Raw genomic sequence first — 18,392 nt, 5'->3', positions numbered from 1 at the left:
GTCTCCAGTGTCCACAAGCTGCTCCGAGCATGCTCTGTTTTCCCAGATTCAGCTTTTCCCATTCACCAGCTCCCACTTAAGAGAGCTCTCCTCATGCCTTCAATCTGGAGACCAACCAGGAGTCTGTAGCTATAAGAACTAACCACGCCCTTTGTGACAGCAGAGCCGTGGGTGGGCACTGATGTAAATGTTTTGATATCCCCCCATTAATCACCTCACCAGCCATCTCTTCTTCCTGCTCCTGCTCCTTCCCCTGGTTCCCACTGTTTCTGCTGTTTGGATTAATTCTGGGGCAACTGGGAAAGCAAAGTCTGTTTGACCTTCTATTGCAGGGTATCCAGGACTTGCTGTGGTGGGCGTACTGAGTTCTGATGATGCCCAGTGTTCTTGGTTTCTGTGATTTCCCTAGCCCTCCAAGGTTTTACTTTCAAATTGTATTTGAAATTCTACCTATTGTCTAGAGGCTAAACATTTGACTAGTGACATTAGTTTCAACTGTACCACTTTGCTAAGATTTATTCATTTATACTCTGTAAGGTTTTCTGCTATTTCAAATGTCCCTAGAACATAAATTCAACTTCCCAGTGTGACCCAGAAATCTAACCAATTGCTTAGGACTTACTAACTTACCAGGTCTCCTCCTCCTCCTCCTCCTCCTCTTCCTTCTCCTCCTTTCCCCTTCCCCTCCTCCTCCTCCTTCTTCTCCTCCTTCTTCTTCTCTTTCTTCTTCTCCTTCTCCTCTTTCTCCTCCTTCTCCTTCTTCTCTTTCTCCTCCTCCTTCTCCTCTTCCTCCTTCTCCTCCTCCTCCTTCCCCTCCTTCTTCCCCTCCTCCTCCTCCTTCTTCTCTTTCTTCTCCTCCGCCCCCTCCTCCTCCTGTTTTCACTTGAAGAATATAGAACCAGCATCACTTTGCATCTGAGTTGTTGTACAGAGTGCTGTTTCTTGCCTCATAATTATTCTTAGTCTGATTAGTGCCCATGTTAGATATTTCTTACCATAGGACTGAGAACTTGGGGGCCACCTTTATTTTATTCATTAGAAAACCGAACCACAAGACTTCAAGTTTGAACCTATTTCTTAAACCCATAGAGATTTAACTTGGGAAGCTTGGGGCATTTAGACTAGGTCTCCTGCTGTCTAGATTAAGTCCCCTGAAGTCACTCGAGTTTACATACCAATTTTTTTTTCTTTTTAATTTCCTTGGACTTTCCCACCGATTTTCACTTAAGCGCTTTGGCAGTTTCCTTTATGGCTTAGAACATAATCTTCATTTGGCGCATGAGGAACGTGCTTCAGGAAGGTTATTTGCCAAGTCATACAAATTAAAAACCGGAGAAGAACTAGTTCTTAAACCCTAAACTTCTCCCTATTTTTGTAGGCTCCCTTTATTGGATAACTCCATGATCTATTCTGTTTAACAAGCTCTTGTTGCATTTTAAGTACAGTGTTCTTGCTTCTAGCTCTACCAGACTGACATCGGGTCAGGCTTTACCAAGCTCAGCTGGACTCACTTATGTCCGCGCTCAGTCTGAGAAGCCCGTTACTCTGTTCATGTGTCTGGTGGTTGGCTGGTGCCTGAGGTAACGTCTGTCATTGTCCCATAGACTAATCCAGGCATATTCATGTGATGGCACCCAGTTTCTAATAATGGAAATGCCTAAGGCCTCTTTAACTCTGAGATTGGAATTGGTATTTCCAGTATATTTTGCTGGTCAAAATAGTTCATAACACTAGTCCTTATACGACGGAGGAAAAGTTTGCAAAGTCAAACCGAAAGAGTGACAGATACAAAGAAGAAAGCAGCAAATATCACATTTTTTTTGCATTGGGAAATCATATATATTTACATATAGAGAGTATATAGCTAGGGAACATTATGACTCTTAACCACCCTTCTTTGAACTTTTTGTATAATATGTGTATCAATGTTTCCCATCTCTTTTTTCCCACATAGTTTTTATTTATTTATTTATTAGATATTTTCTTTTTTTTCTTTTTTATTTTTTTATTACATATTTTCCTCAATTACATTTCCAATGCTATCCCAAAAGTCCCCCACACCCTCCCCCCCCACTTCCCTACCCACCCATTCCCACTTTTTGGCCCTGGCGTTCCCTGTACTGGGGCATATAAAATTTGCGTGTCCAATGGGCCTCTCTTTCCAGTGATGGCCGACTAGGCCATCTTTTTGATACATATGCAGCTAGAGTCAAGAGCTCCGGGGTACTGGTTAGTTCATAATGTTGCACCTACAGGGTTGCAGGTCTCTTTAGCTCCTTGGATACCAGATATCACATTTGTAACAGTCTAGCACGCTTTGGCATCTGGGCTTATGTCTCAGTGGCTATGAGTATTGGCTGTTGACAGGTCACAGATGCCTGGGAATTTGGACAACACAAAGTCTCTCCAAAGTTCACATGTAGGAACTCTCACCTTATGCATAACTGCATCTGAACATAGGGCCTTTAGGGGGTGACTGAGGTTAAATGAAGTAATAAAGGTTACACTGTAAACCAACAGGATTGTAGCCTTATAAGGAAAGGGAGAGCAGGGCTGGAGTTTTTTTTTTTTTAAATAAAATTTCTTCTTCAGCTGATGAAGACACGAAAAGATATCCATCTATAAGCCAGGCACTGCATCTTCATCATTGCCCTCACTGGCCTAGAATTCCACCATCCAGAATGAGAAAATGTTCTCTGTTGTATAAGCTACATGGTCCACCTACTCTGTTATAGAATCTTAAAATGACTGTTTGGGGCTGCAGGAGGTAGGGGCAGCATTTATCGCCTTAGCTCAAGGTGGACTGTCATACCCTAGAGATTTGAACCTTGTAGTTCAGGTTCACAGGAGGAGGTGCAGCCTGTAGCAAGTTAGAATGGATATAGGAGAAAAAAAAATGGCTGGTTCTCCTAATCCAGAAGTCAACAGCTACTTGCTATTATTTAAGGCCAGCTCTCCCTCTGAATCAGATATTCTGAACCATCTTAATGCTTTGACCCTTTATGTTTTTCCTCATGTTGTGGTGATCCCTAGACATAAAACTATATTCATTGCTACTTCATAATTATAACTTTGCTACTATTATGAACTGTAACGTAAATATCTGTTTCCCAATGGTCTTAGGTGACCCCCTATGAAAGAATCAGTCAGCCCATAAAGGGGTCAAGACCTACAGGTTGAAAACCCCTGCTCTGCTGTAGACCAAGGCAAAGGAGGTGGACTTAGTAAATTTTTCTGAGACCACAACTTTGACCTCTTTCCCAATCTCCTTTCATCCCCTCCTTTCCTTGAGGGCTTTTACTGAAGGATCTTACCTCAGAAACTCATAGACATTCCATCTCTGACTCATCCCTTGCTTCCAGCATCCCTACCAAGGCAGTTGTTGCAGAATGGCACTTGCCACCAGTACACATTTGTAAGTGTAGATGCATATTTTTAGCTGACTTATAGACTCTGTATAATTTCAAATTGTGGTTTTATATGCTGGCAAAAAATAGCAACGGTGAATAGTTTCTAAGTGCTGGCTAAATACTGCCCTGGGTGTGTGGCATACTTATGATCCAATTTAATCCTCTTCACGACCATTTGCGATAGCTATTGGTATGTGGAATTTTAACTTGGGATGTTTTCGAAATCACCACCTATCTGGGATTTTGATCTACTATTCTTTGCTCTAGCAACAAAAGACTCCTGGGCCAGCATGAAAATAGCCATTGACACACGGCATTCAGGAAACACCTGATAAGTGTCCCAGACAAGACAACTTACCTTGTTTCAACTTGGTAGGTCATGCTTCTCTGGGTTCATTACTGTACAATCTTGATAGGGGAATGCAGCGTTCGAGGGAGTAGTCCTACTTAACACAGGGATTTCTCACTCTGTGTTACAAAGTGCTTGGCTGAATAATACACTTTTGGCCTGGGCACACTTCTTGTTTTAAAAGAGAAGATCCATTTTCTCATGTTTACACTCAGTAGGGTTCACTCATTTGTGCAATAGCCTTCCGTGGTTTCATCTCTGTTTGTTAAGTATTTCTACAGTAAGTGTTGTGAGCCCAGCCGGAAGGTGAGTGCCCCACTCAATGCATCCTTAACTTCAACAGCTGGAGCAGGAAATAGGAAATCTTACAAAGGGAGGGTGCAGAACAGCATCGGTTCTTTGTCAGCCGCCTAAAAATGCTTTGTCTTTTCCAGTTTAGGTGGAAATGACCTCTGGCTCTGAAGGAAAACCCAGGAAGACCAGTTAAAGCTTTGTTTGCTCAGGAGTGAGCCTAAAAAACAACACGCAGAAAGGTAAATGAGTGGCCCGGAGGTCACATGGCTAGGGGGTAGTGTAATGTGAATTTGAACATGGCTGCTGCTCCCAGGTCTGCTGAGACATCAGGAAATGAGTCAGAACCACCTTCAAGCACAGAGCACAGCAGAGTGCTTCCCAGACAGTCACTTCTGTGCTACAGTTTCTTTTACAACGAAAGCAAACAGAACTCCAACAGGTGGCATGCCACATGCCTTGTGTGATGCCATATCTGCTTAAATCCAACGAGTTTATATGAAGGGGATTGTAACCGGGCTTATAAAACAAAATTCATTCGGTACAGGGAATCAGAGGAGTCACATGAAGAGAACAGGACAAGTCTGTGTAAAAGACAGACGAAAGGGTTGACTGATTTGGAGTTCATATGTCAAAATTGATGAGAGTTTACTAAGAGGTTTGAATGTTGGAGCTTTTTAGAAACTAAGTTGTTTTGTGTTTATGTTTTGTTTTTGTTTTTTCTGAAAAGTGAATAATTAAGAGATAATTCTTTCAGCAAAAGAAACGTAGCCTAACTCACCAGGATGAATATCTCATTTATTAGTGGCTGGAAACTGAAGGCTGCCTCAGGCACTCTCTGAACACCCGTGGGGGGGGGGGGGCAGAAGCTCACTGGCCCAGAGCCCACACATAGCCCAACTGTTTACACTTGAAGGATTCACAGGTACAGTACAAGTTCCCAAAGATTGTTCGGTTTGTTTGTTTGTTTGTTTTCTTGAATCCAAGAAAAACCACAAAGGTAGATGTAGTGGCCTCATATTTTCAATCCTAATACTTGGAAGGAGAAAGAGAGAGAGAGAGAGAGAGAGAGAGAGAGAGAGAGAGAGAGAGAGAGAGAGAGAGAGAGAGACACCCAAGAATGCATAGTCTAGTGTGTTTTGTGAATTTTCATGCCATTCTATGCCTTAAAGGTGACATGGATTTAGCTTGGCCAGAGGTGCTTTTCTGTTCCAAGCAGGATGCAAGGCACCCAGGTTGCCCTCTGTCACCTGCCATATAGGGAGGTGTGTTATAGGAGAGATGAGAGGAGAGAAAGCCTAAGGGAAGGGGATTGGGCTAGATAAAAACCAGGAGGACCGAGGCCTGGGGAGCCAGCCTTGGCAATGGGCCCAGAGCAGTTTCAGAAGAGGGTCAGACCCAGCCAGAGCATTTCCTGCATTGGGTTAAAAAAATAAATCCAACTACCCTCTAAGAGGTGGTCTATTCTTCCTGTGCAGCATTAGGTCATTAATTTGAAAATTGCAGGTAGTAATAAAAACAGCAGTCGTTCGCTTAACACAGAGCTGAGTGGGCCCCTCCCTGCTTACACCCACTGAACACCTGGGTTATACTAATGCTGCTCTCCTGGTGCCAATTTCCAGAGAACTTCAGCCTGGGCAAAAGCTTGAAGTCTCTTGTTACTTCTCTAGTCATTCCTATTTCCGTTTTTTTTTTTTTTTTTTTTTTTTTTGTTTCAGCTCAAAATCTTTGACAGAACATAAAGTCTAACCTCCCTATAGACCTATAGGCTAGGAATTGGTGTGTGTGTGTGTGTGCCTGTGTTGTATGTTTGTGTCATGTGTGTCTGTGTTCTCTCTGTCTCTGTCTCTGTCTCTGTCTGTCTGTCTGTCTGTCTCTGTGTGTGCCCATCTGCCTCTGTCTCTGTCTATCTGTCTCTGTGTGTACCTGTCTGCCTCTCTGTCTCTGTCTGTCTGTCTCTCTGTCTCTGTCTCTGTCTCTCTCTGTATGTGTGTATGTGCACTCACACAAGTGTGTGTTCATTAATGTAGGTATTAGAGGAATTCTGTCAGACTTGATGTTTTCCTAGCTTTTTGGAGGTCACTGGTTCCCTTCCTCCATGGCACTCTGGCAGTTTTTGTCACATCCCATAGCTGTCTCTGCCCTGTCAGTCTTGCTGGACTTCCTTCAGGAAGTAGACCAGTGTAACTTTCAGTGTTATTTTGAGAGCTCAAGTAAACTTGGACTGGGGGGTTGGGGGACTTTGCCTTAGATTTCCAGGCTTGTGACTTTGTAAAATTTTCCCAAATGCTTGCACAACCTGTAATAGAACCACGCTGCTTTGAACTCCCGCAGGTGCACGGTTTTACAGTGCAATATTTTCAGATAGAATTTGTCTTAATCTTCCAGTTAAGCCTCTTTATATGAACAGAGCTGCCAAGATGACAAATACAATTTACTTACGAGTTGTTTGTCTAGTTACCAGTAAGTCTGCAAATCAGTTTCCTGTTCACACAAAGGATTTTCTTGTGTTGGAAATCTTTGACCAAGGGTAGCTTGGCTTCGATTTTTATAGAGAACACGCAATGTTAATTATCTATAGTACCCTGTGCACCAGGATGTGGGGTGACTGAATAAACAGCTGGCCAGAACCAAACAAGTATATGACCCGTGTTTCTGAAAAAGACCTTTGTGTTTATCCTGGGGGGGGGGGAGGGGCATTACAAAGGAGTCACAAGGAATCAGACCCTGGGCAGTGAGTGGTATCAGGAAGTTAGAAGACAGCATAGTTTGGGGGAAACGGAAAGATTTGCTGTGCAGATAAAACTGAGATAAAGGGATAGAAATGGCCCCCGCCCCTCAAGATTTCTGTTTGGAATTTATTCCTCTGCATCTTGAACGTTTTCTCCTCCCTCCTTCTCCTCCTCCTCTTCCTCTTCCTCCTCCTCTCCCTCCTTTTCTCCCTCCTCCTCCTCTCCCTCCTCTTCCTTTTCCTCTTCCTCCTTTTTTTCTTTAAGAAACATGAAGATACTCACGAGTAAGTATTTCTTAAAGAGTCTCTTTTATTTATACTTTGACAATTCACACACACGCACACTCACTCACACACACACGCACACGTGCACGCTTTGGTCATAGCCACTTAGCTCTCCAACACAGCCACGTCTCCCACCTTCTTGTCCTGTCATTTTGGTTATTTTTGGTAACAAACTGAGTCCAGCCTGCCGGAATGTTCCCTGATCTCAATGTCCTGATCTTGGGCAGGTAATCCCACCTGCACTGAGTTCCTGAGTGAGACAGCCATGCTGTGTTCAGAAGACAGTGTTTTACAGGACGCCTCTCCAGCCGCCAGGTCTTACATCCCCTCTCTTCTCTTTTCTATGTTGTTCTCTGTGCTTTTTGGTGGGGGAAGGGGTTGTGGTATAAATGTCTCATCTAGGACTGAGTAGCAAGCAGCTATCCTTAGTCCACTGATCAGTTATGAGTCTCTGCATTCACTTCTGTCCACTGCATAAATCAGGCTCTCTGCCTAAGACTGAGAACAACACTAACCTATTAGTATAAATATGAACACTTAGTAGTCTGACAATCTGACCATTTAGTATCTTTTATCTATACTTTGCAAACCAAACCCCAACCAACCAATCAACCAACTGAACAATCAAACCCTCCAAAACTCCAGTAGGTTCCTTGTTCCCCCTAGGCCCTGTAACCTCCAGACCTGTGGGCTTTGACCAGTTTCCCAATTAGACAGGAGTTAGTTACCGCTATTCCTATTATGCCACTATGGCACTAGTGAGTGTCTTGTCGGGCAAGTCAGTATCGTAACGTCAAGAGTTCAGAACTGGGCTATGACTGTAAAATACAAACATTTAAAGATGTTTTCTGTGGTGGTGGTAGCTCTGAGGATCAACACAGGGATCCAACCCAGAGCCCCTGCTCATACCAGGTCATCATTCTATTGCTGAGCCACACTCTCAGTCCTTAGTGGGTATTTTTAAGTGCACTGAACTATGGACTTGGGAAACAGCTAGGTGATAGCGTTCTTGCCTGGCAAGCTCAAGCTCAAGGACCTGGGTTCAATCTCTAACCCCATAGCACAACAAAAGAAATCCAGAAATCGACAATGATGTCCTTGCTGTCTGGTGATTGTTGCATGCAGTGTTTCCCATAACTTATCTTTTTTATTAAAGATTTATTTATTTTATTTATATGAGTACACTGTCACTGTCTTCAGACACACCAGAAGAGGGCATCAGATCCCATTACAGATGGTTGTGAGCCACCATGTGGTTGCTGGGACTTGAGCTCAGGACCTCTGAAAGAGCAGTGTTCTTAACTGCTGAGCCATCTCTCCAGCTCCGTGCTTGTTGTTTTAAAAAGATTTGTTTGTTTTGGTAACGGCTGGGTATTCTATGGTGTATCGTGCTGGGTTGCAGGAATAGGCCACCATATCAACCTTCAAAGGGTTTCTTGCATCTTTGGGATACACAGATTTGTGCTAATGTGGAAGGCAAGTTGTTGGCAATGGGGTTAGGAGAAGCCTTGCATGGTCAAAGCACTGCCTGTTGCGGGAGGAAGGACGTTACTGCATCTCCCTGTAAGTCCTTTATAAAACACAGGAGACTTCATAGAAGGGTTAGACTTTCCGTCCTGTTCCAATATCAGAAGTTTGTCCTTCTTTTCAGCCTTTTAAATCTTTTCATTTGTTCATCCCAAGAGATGCTCTTTTAGCAGGATAACTTAAGTATAAGAGTTGTGCATTGTTCTCAGAGCAGAGGGTCTGCTGTGGAAACAGAATTACCCAGATAGTGTAATTAGGATCTGAAGGTGAAAACTTGCAGTTCTACTGGGAACATCCTTGTAGAAGCCCTTTGGAGAATAGACGTAAGGGAGGGGTGGAGCACAGGACAGAAGTCCTCAGGGGAGTGACCTCTTTCCCCAGCCATCCTGACTTGGAAGCCTGCAGATATAGAGGAGAACCAGAGGCCCAGTAGATCAAAAGAACAGAAAGCCAGAGAGGTTGTCCTCAGTTTCATAAGCATGTGAGCGAGTGCGAAGTCATCTAGGTTCTCTAAGCCTCAAGAACAAGCCGCTGATGTGAGATGAAGCAAGTCACTGAGCTACACAGGTGCTGCTGACAAGGCGAGAAGGAGGGATTAGATTCTAGAGAGACTGTTAGTCACCTATTAACAAAGGGCTGCCAGAATGCTAAGTGAGAACAAGGGCAAGATCTAGATCCTCTGCTGGAACCATTGAAGCAAAGTATTGCATTTGGTCCCTGCTCAGTACAGGATAGGATAACACATACTTGGAGCAGGCCACTGTGAAAAGGAGACAGGAGGGGATACCCGACGCCCATTGCTGAAAGGGTGCAATCTGCTTATGTCCTCTCAGACTCATTAACATCATCAACTGCAGGTTAAGAATGGAAAGGAACGGTTGTGGTTGGGAGGAGGTGAGGGAGGGAGAGAAGAGGAGGTGACAAAAAACAAGATTGGACAAAGGAGGAAGAAGAGAAAGAGGAGGGGAAGGAGGAAGAGGGGGAGGGAAAGGAAGAGGTGGGAAGAAGGAAGAGGAAGAGGATGCTGATGAAAGAAGTCAAGTTCTTTATTTATTGAGTTCATATTTTAGATAATGGTAAATTCACATTCAGTTCCAAGATTCACCATAGTATGTCAGTATTGTAGCTGTAAGAGAGGTGCTTGTTTCTCTCGTCATAACAGACTGGGAAGGTGACGTACAAAACCACAGCCAGGGTACTGCTGGGGTGCAGAATGTTTCCATCGCACAAAGCTTCGTGCCCTTCATATGCACACCCTGTGTCTTCTGTAGCTCTTACACCCCACAGTCTCTAAGCCAACCTAGTTCTGTAGTTCTGCCTTTCAAGAAAGAAAAAGGTATTCCTTTTCCTTGAGACAGGATTTCTTGTAGTCAAGACTGACCTTGAAGTCACTAGGTAGCCAAAGCTGGTCTTGAAGGTACTATGTAGCCATGGCTGGCCTTGAAGTTACTATGTAGTCATGGCTGTCTTTGAACTCTTCACTCTCCTGCCCGCACCTTCCAAGTTCTGGCATTATAGGCAACAACTATCATGGGACACTATGCAGCTTACAAGTTATCTCTCATTCACGTTTGAAAACTGGCTTTGCTGATAGAGAACTCTAGGTTGGTAGATTCTTTTAATTCAACAATGTAAGACTTTCCTTTACTCTTTCCCTAGAATTGTTTCCAATGAGAAATACACTGTAATTTGTGCCTTTGTTCTCCATAGATATGACATTTTATCTGTTCTCTTCATTCAAGAATTTCTTTTTGTATCTATTTTTTTTTTCAGATTGACTAGAATATGAATGGCTGTGAGAAGTTTATTGAGCATTTATTTTAGTCTTAAGTTTTTGAGACTCTGTAATTTGGTACTTACCATTAATTTTGGAAAGGTCTTGGCCATTTTTTATTCAAACGGTTCCAAGTTACCATGCATTCCAGTAACTTTGCCCTTACACATCAATTTAGGATGGTGATTGAAATGTATATTAAATATTTTGTTAGAATTTGATCAGAATAACGATAAGTCCATTATTAGTTTGAGAGAATTGATAACTTCTTTGTGCTGAATTTTCTGACCCTGTCTAACATAGTACATCTCTCTTTTTATTATTTCTTTTCTTTTCTTTTCTTTGCAGTCTCAGATTTTCAGCATACAGGTTCTGCATATGTTTTGTTAGATTTATACCCAAGAATGTTTGATTAGAAAACATGACTGTAATGACAAATGATACTATACCTTTTCCTCATTAGAGATTCATTGCTATCACATGTAATTCAAGGTTTATTTTATTTTATATTTTATTTTATTTTATTTTTATCTTAGATACTGGGTCCCTAGGGAGGTTTTTTGTTTTTTTTTTTTTCCTTCAAACTGTCAGATAGGGAGCATTTGTCTCTTCCTTTCTAATCTCTATGCCTTGACTTCCTCTGGTTGCCTCATGGCCCTGCATGTGACCTTCAGCACTTTGCAGAAGAAGACTGTTGAGACTGGACAGCCTTACTTCGTTCCTGATTGCAGTGAGAAAGCTCTCCATCTGTTCTCACTGAATGTGTTGCAAGTAAGTTCCATTAAGTCAGTTCCTTCTTCTTTTGAGAGCTCCAGGGATTAAGCAGACGTTCTGCAAATACCAGGCAAGTGCTCCAGTACTGAACTACATCCCTCGCCTGAAATTAACTTCTTAATAAGAGAGTAAGTTAGGGTTGACTTAAATTAGTTTTTAATTGTGGAGAGATTAGGCATTTTGCTTCATTTTTTTTTGCATCACTTGATAAGACTATTTGAATTTTCATCTTTAGTTTGTTAGTATTGTGTTGTATTGTGTTGATTGAATTTTTTTTTTTTGTGGGGTGGGAGGTTTGGCAAAAGATCTCACTATGAAGCTCAGGTTGGCCTTGAACTTGCTAGAGAGCCCAGCCTGGTCTTTAACTCCAGATCTTCTGTGTCAGATTCCAAAGTCCTGAGGTTGCATGTGCGTACCATTATGCCCAGCTTCTTTACCTGATTTAGATGTTGAGGCAACATTAGATCTACGGAGTGAATTTAAAGCAGTCTATATTTTGTAGTAGTTAATTTTATATTAAGCCATGTCACCATGACTAGACCATGATACCTAAATATCTGGCCAAACATTAGTTTGAATATTTCTTTGAAAGTCCTTTCTACATGAGGATAAGAAAACAAGAAGGTCCGATCTTAATGTAGTCCCATAAATAATTTGAACCAACTGTGTAACTTTTTCTACCCTATCTTAGCAGCTCTTAAGCATTTAATAAAGTTTTATTAGTACAACCAACTCAGTTGGCTATGTTTAGACAGCTAAATGGGAAGGTATGTACTCACAGTAAATGAAGAGGTGATGGACAGTCTCAAGCTACAGGGTTCAAAGAAAGCATCCTGGACTAAGGTCTTTACCCACCAATATGATGGCTTTGTGAAATAAAACATGATATTTGACTGGGTCTCACAAACCTCCCTTGGAGTAGAACTCTGGAAGGATGGATTCTACAGAATTGTTTAGGTAAAGATGTGGTCTCTTTTCAACTTGCATTTTGAATGGGAGAGTTTTAATAGTATGGCTCATGTGAATTTTGGTGAGAAAAGTCAACTCTGTATAGATTCCTTCCCCCCCCCCCTTTTTTTAATCTTTAATTTTTAAGGCTTTTGAGTACTGATGCTCGGCTTCTGTCCTACCAGGAGGTAAGGACTTCAGTCACCCAGGGTCTTCAACTGCCTGGCCTCATACATCTTCTGTCGAGTGATGATGCTCAATCCCCTCTCCTCCCAGGCATTGTGATCTTGTAATGTCTGTTGCTGGCTACATCCAAGCCAAGCAAGCATATGGGACTTCAGCAGAGTATGATGTCTCTGGGCTCAGAATCTACCCTGTATGGTATCACGTGGGGATGGTTCCTTACACACCCCTTCCACATCCTAAGGCCATGACAAGATGCAGCAATGAACAGAGGAAATGCATTCCTGCCTCATGTTCCTTTCAGAGAAATGGTCTCTGTTCCTCTTCCTCCTATTGAATTCTCTTAATGTGGGAATAGAATGGGAGAAATACAGAGAGAAGGATGTATCAATAATCTAGAGGGAGAGTTCTTTTTGATACAGACTCATAAAAGGTAGCTACATTTATTTATTAATATTTATTTACTTATTTTTAGCCAAGGTTCTATGAGATTTGGAAGCCCTGGTTAACAGATATTTTTTAAATGATACTTGTTAAGAAAACACATGTAACTCAAGAAGAACGAAGACCAAAGTGTGGACACTTTACCCCTTCTTAGAATTGGGAACAAAACACCCATGGAAGGAGTTACAGGGACAAAGTTTGGAGCTGAGACAAAAGGATGGACCATCTAGAGACTGCCATATCCAGGGATCCATCCCATAATCAGCTTCCCAATGCTGACACCATTGCATACACTAGCAAGATTGTGCTGATAGGACCCTGATATAGCTGTCTCTAGTGAGACTATGCCGGGGCCTAGCAAACACATAAGTGGATGCTCACAGTCAGCTATTGGATGGATCACAGGGCCCCCAATGGAGGAGCTAGAGAAAATACTCAAGGAGCTAAAGGGATCTGCAACCCTATAGGTGGAACAACATTATGAACTAACCAGTACCCCGGAGCTCTTGACTCTAGCTGCATATGTATCAAAAGATGGCCTAGTCGGCCATCACTGGAAAGAGAGGCCCATTGGACTTGCAAACTTTATATGCCCCAGTACAGAGGAATGTCAGGGCCAAAAAGTGGGAGTGGGTGGGTAGGGGAGTGGGGGGGAGGGTATGGGGGACTTTTGGGATAGCATTGCAAATGTAGATGAGGAAAATACCTAATTAAAAAAAAGAATAAATATGCATAGAAAGCTTTATATTCCGAGTGTAAGTTATACCCGTTCTATAATAAGAAAGTAAGTCTCACAGAAATATAACAATTATGAGTGAACAAATTACAGATGTTAGGATAGATGATCTAGATGCAAGATGAAAGCTATGCATGGAGTTTATCAAAGGAGAAGGCTAATTCTATTACATGTTCCTCTCCTGGATTTCAGAATAATTTATATTTGCTTTATTCTCTATTAATGTTTAAGGAAAGAATGCTAAAGATAAAAAGCTCAATGATTTTGTTGTGACTTTTAAATATACAACTTAAAATCTTCTATTTAAAAAAAAGAAAGAAAGAAAGTCAGTCAGTCTCAGGCCTGCTTCTGAACACACTGCCCATTTAACCGAGCAATTCATCTCATTGCTCTAGACCAGGGGTCAGCAGCAAGCACTTTCTGCCAAATAGCATGTAATTTAGATGTATTTATTGCCTAATTAAATAAGAATGGCTGTATTCCAACAATATGATTCCTAGACAGTAGGTGTTGAATTTCATGTAACTTTGTGTCATACATACTGATCTCTTTGGAATAAAATCACTTAGAACATAGGAGCATTCTAAACTACTCTGGCCTTGCCAATTCCAGTAGCACCCAGATTTGATCCATGGTTGTAGTTCCTCAGTTTTCCTGTGTGTATTGGGAAATGCACTAACTCATCAGGGTAAGTAGAGGCAGAATGTATTCCTTTGCTTTCTGATATGCTGCACTGAAAAAGCCATATCTGCTCATATTTCATCCAAGTTGAAGGTAAAAGCAGCTGGACACACAGACGTCATGGTACATCATTTGATTGATGATGCTTGTGTTAACAAGGATGGAGATCTGTCGGTAAGGGAGACATCTTCCTGTCTTCAGGAAATGATCATCTGGTGGTGATTCCTCACCTACTTGCCTGTGCTTGGAGTGTGGGGCAAAGGGCATTCACTGATAGAATTCTACTCCATGAGCACAAACATCCAAGAAGACTCGGATGAGGAAGATGCAATGGACTCTCAGTCAGAGATTTTCTTTTTCATGTCTGTCCTTTCTCTGTCACAAGTTTGGCGTGTGCATTAACATGGAGTCTGATGTGTAATTGGAGTCTGATGTGTAATTTACTCATTTTGAATCTATATTGGATTTATATGTACCTCAATCATAAGCCAAAAGCTCAAAACACTAAAATTTATGAAAGTACCAGTTCACAACCTCCTATACAATGGTAATTCATCAGGGGTGACAGAGCCATTTATTTATAGAACTAGGTAGGTAAGCCTAGCCTTAAGCAGTCATGACTAAGACAATAGGGGGTGATGGGACCCTGTGTAAACTGTAGGATGCAGCCTGTACTCTTCACAGGAATATTTATCTTAGAAAAAAACCAAACCAATTAGTAAACAGAAACCAATTCTTCTTTCCCTCCCTTCTTCCCTTTCTCCCTCCCTCCTAGACTTCCTCCTTTCTTCTCCCCTCCCTCCCTCCCTCCCTCCCTCCCTCCCTCCCTCCCTCCCTCCCTCCCTCCCTCCCTCCCTCCCTCTCCTTGCTATTCTTCTTTCTTCTGCTAGGATCCATTGAGCCTAGGGTCTTCATACATCCTAGACAAGCACTCTATTATCTTGCTAATTCTGCAGCCCCCAAACATTGTTCTCATTGAAACCAAACAGGTTGATCAACTGGTTGTTGATCAACTGGTTGTGGGCAGCTTTTCATCTTTAAACTGTTGATGGGATCAAGTTTGATAAAGACGGTACCCACAGAAAATTCTTTTCCTAAATGCAGAATAGAGATTGTTTTGAGAAAGGCTACAGACAAGGAGGATCTTTGTTATAGAACCTCGGGGGGGGGGGGGGGTGTAGGAGGGAAGGTGTGCTTGCCTGGGGCTGTATGTCTTGGTCCTGGAAGTTTCTAGTAATAAGGTTGGGATTTGTTATCTAACTGAAACCATCTTTGTGAGAAAGAAACAAAGTAATTCAATCTGAAAATGTTTCAATCAATTGTAAACTACTATGAAAATATCAGTTGTATGTTTATAGTCATAAATCCACTTCTCAGTGCAGGTCCCTCACAAGGTCATGAGCTTCTGTTGTCTGCGCTTGTTTTGTTGTTGTTGTTGTTTGTTTGTTTGTTTGTTTGTGTTTTTTCAGTAGCAACCAAGTGTTGTTAAACAGTGACTGGCTGTGACTTGCTAGCCAGGCTCATGCAGCACAAACAACTAGTGCTAGGCTGAATCACTCGGCTGCCATCTTTGTTGGGATAGCATCAGTCAAGAGAAAAAATTATCACCAAATAACAAATCTGTAATCTAACAGTGAAGAAGTCTAGGCAAGAGAATCACAAATTGGGGGCTAGCCTGAGCTACATAGCAGCTCTGTCTGTATATTAAAAAATGTTATCAGGCCACAGGCAATGTGGTCTTCCATTCAAGGACAGGGCTCGGTAGTATGGATTTGAATGCCTAAGGGTCATTCTTTTCTAAATAAGCAAACAGCAACCAAGCAAAAAACATATGTAAATGTTCTAAATGGAGATGATCAGACAATCCAGGTCTTCCCACCAGAGGTTTAGGCCACTAAATGTGTATTAAGTATCCGGCTTAGGAGATGCTTTCCCTGGGAATCGGGGGGGGGGGGGAAGCACTGTTTTTGTTTTGCTTTGTTTAGTTTTACCATAAAACCATAATTTCATTAGGTGTGGGAAACTTTGTGACTAGCCCTGTTTTTTGCTGTGAACTTTGTTCCAGCACACACACCCAAAGTTCATTTCCTACTTGAACTTGATTCTCCTCTATTAACAGGAATGGTCTCCCATGTCTGGGAAATCTTGACAAAAAAATTGTTGTTGTAAGAATTATTTTTTATAGTTTTGGTTAGGTTTCCCCCTTCTTCCTCCCCCCTCTCTCTGTCTCTCTCTGTCTTTCTGTCTCTGTCTCTCCTTTTCTCTCTCCCTACCTCCTTCCCCTTGGCCCTTCCTATTGGAGTTTGAACCCAAGGGCTTACACATGCTAAGCACACACTGAGCTAAGTCCAGTTCTTTTTCCAAATTCCAAGTCGGTATGATCAGACCTTTTGATTAGGCCTTTTGCATCTTCCTGTAACTTTAGATCCAGGGTATCTGATACCCTCTTTTAGACTTTAGGGCACCTTCACTTACACACACACACACACACACACACACACACACCCCTCACACTTAAAGATAAAAATGTAAATCTTTAAACAAGCTTTTTAAACTATTTGGTAGGGGCCCTGAAGACATGGCTCAGTGGTTTAGAGCAGTGGCTTTTCTTCCAGAGGACCCAAGTTTGAGTCCCAGCACTTATGTGGTGGTTCACATCTGTCTGTAACTCCAGTTCCAAGGGATCTCTCTTCTGTCCTCTGTGGGCAGTAGGTATACATGTATACACAGATATACATGAAAACAAAACATCTATATACATAGAATAAAAATAACATACTAAAGTTGCTGGGACCTGCATGGCTTTGGGACTGACCTTTCTGGGATGACAGGGAAGGAAGACAATGACAGTTTCTGGGGTCAGGCAGGCATGAGCTCTGAAGGATATGAACCAGCATCCTGAATCTCAGTACATTCACTAGTAACACTGAGCTAGGAAGCAGGTCATCAAAGCTCAATGGGGGGCTTCTAGAGGGGATCAGTTTCAGCTGCAGTCGGTCTAGAGGAGGAAGCTTTGGTAGATAATTCCTGAGTAGTTCTTGGACCAGGGACCAGGGTCAAGGAACCAGGGTACCACCTTGCTGTTCTTCTGAGCCTAGCCTGGGGAAGGCCTTGCCATTCCCATGGATCTGAGGTGTTGGGGTCTTTGACATGGTTGTGCTTGGGTCAAAAATATATATTTACTCAGGACTTCATCTCCTCCCCACAAGTATAAAATAAAATACTTTGGGGATAGTTTCATTCTTGCACTTGTTAATTGTCAAATAAATGTTATTTTGATAGGGGCTCACAGAATCTACCAACATTTCGCTATTCATGTTGTTAAAGCAAAAATTCTCTGCATTAGCATCATGTAGAAGAAAATAATTGGATTTGGGAGAAAGTACGGGGGTAGCAGATAATTAAAATTTGGTTGAATTCATTCATTCTTTCCCGGAAGTGCATTTAGACAGGGCAGGTTGCTTTAAATTGTGCTTTCTTTGCTGTTATTGGAACGGAACCCTCATTTATACAGCACCAATGACTTGACTTCTGTTCATTTTTAAAGCCTATTACTTTAAAGCAATTTCATCTTGTTATGGACATATTTGGGAACATTTAAAATAACAATGAAGTGATTGTTAAACTTACTTGAACTTACTATATCACCTTACTTTAACTTTCTGAAAAAACTCATTATTTGTGAAAAGATATAATTAAAACTGTGTTTTTCTGGAAATGTTTTTAGAGTATTAGAAAATGGCTTCAATTATTCATTATGAATTTTGTTCTCTGGGTTTACTGTTTTGATGGTTACCTGCGTATATGTGCACATATAAAGTATGTATGATGTATGTATAATCCTCTGTGTGTGTTTGGGCATCTGTGTGCCATTGCGTGCATGGAGAGGTCAGAGGCACCCTTGGATATGGGTCTCAGCTTTCTACCTTGTTCTTGGTAACATCTTCTGTTTGTTTGTTTGTTTTGTTGTTATTTCCCATTTCTTCAAACTCCAAAATAGCTTGCCTTTGAGCTTCCAGAGATTCTTCTGGGAATGTGAATCTTTCCACTTAGGAATTACTCAGAAGCCAATGTCTCCCCTGCTGCATAAGTCATGAGTACTGAAAAAAATTTTTGTTACCAAAATGTCACCAGCACAAATTAGCCTATTTATTATTCAAATCAAATCCCTTCCCATCTTCAGATTTGAAGGTGACCCAGACCTGAATCAAGATCAACCTCTTATAAAGGTTTTTCAGAGTACAACGACCCCTGGTGCT

The sequence above is a fragment of the Mus caroli genome, unplaced genomic scaffold (assembly GCF_978045245.1).
Source record: "Mus caroli unplaced genomic scaffold, Mus_caroli_1 scaffold_19, whole genome shotgun sequence".
Lineage (NCBI taxonomy): Eukaryota > Metazoa > Chordata > Mammalia > Rodentia > Muridae > Mus > Mus caroli.
Note: the sequence above shows the minus strand (reverse complement) of the source record.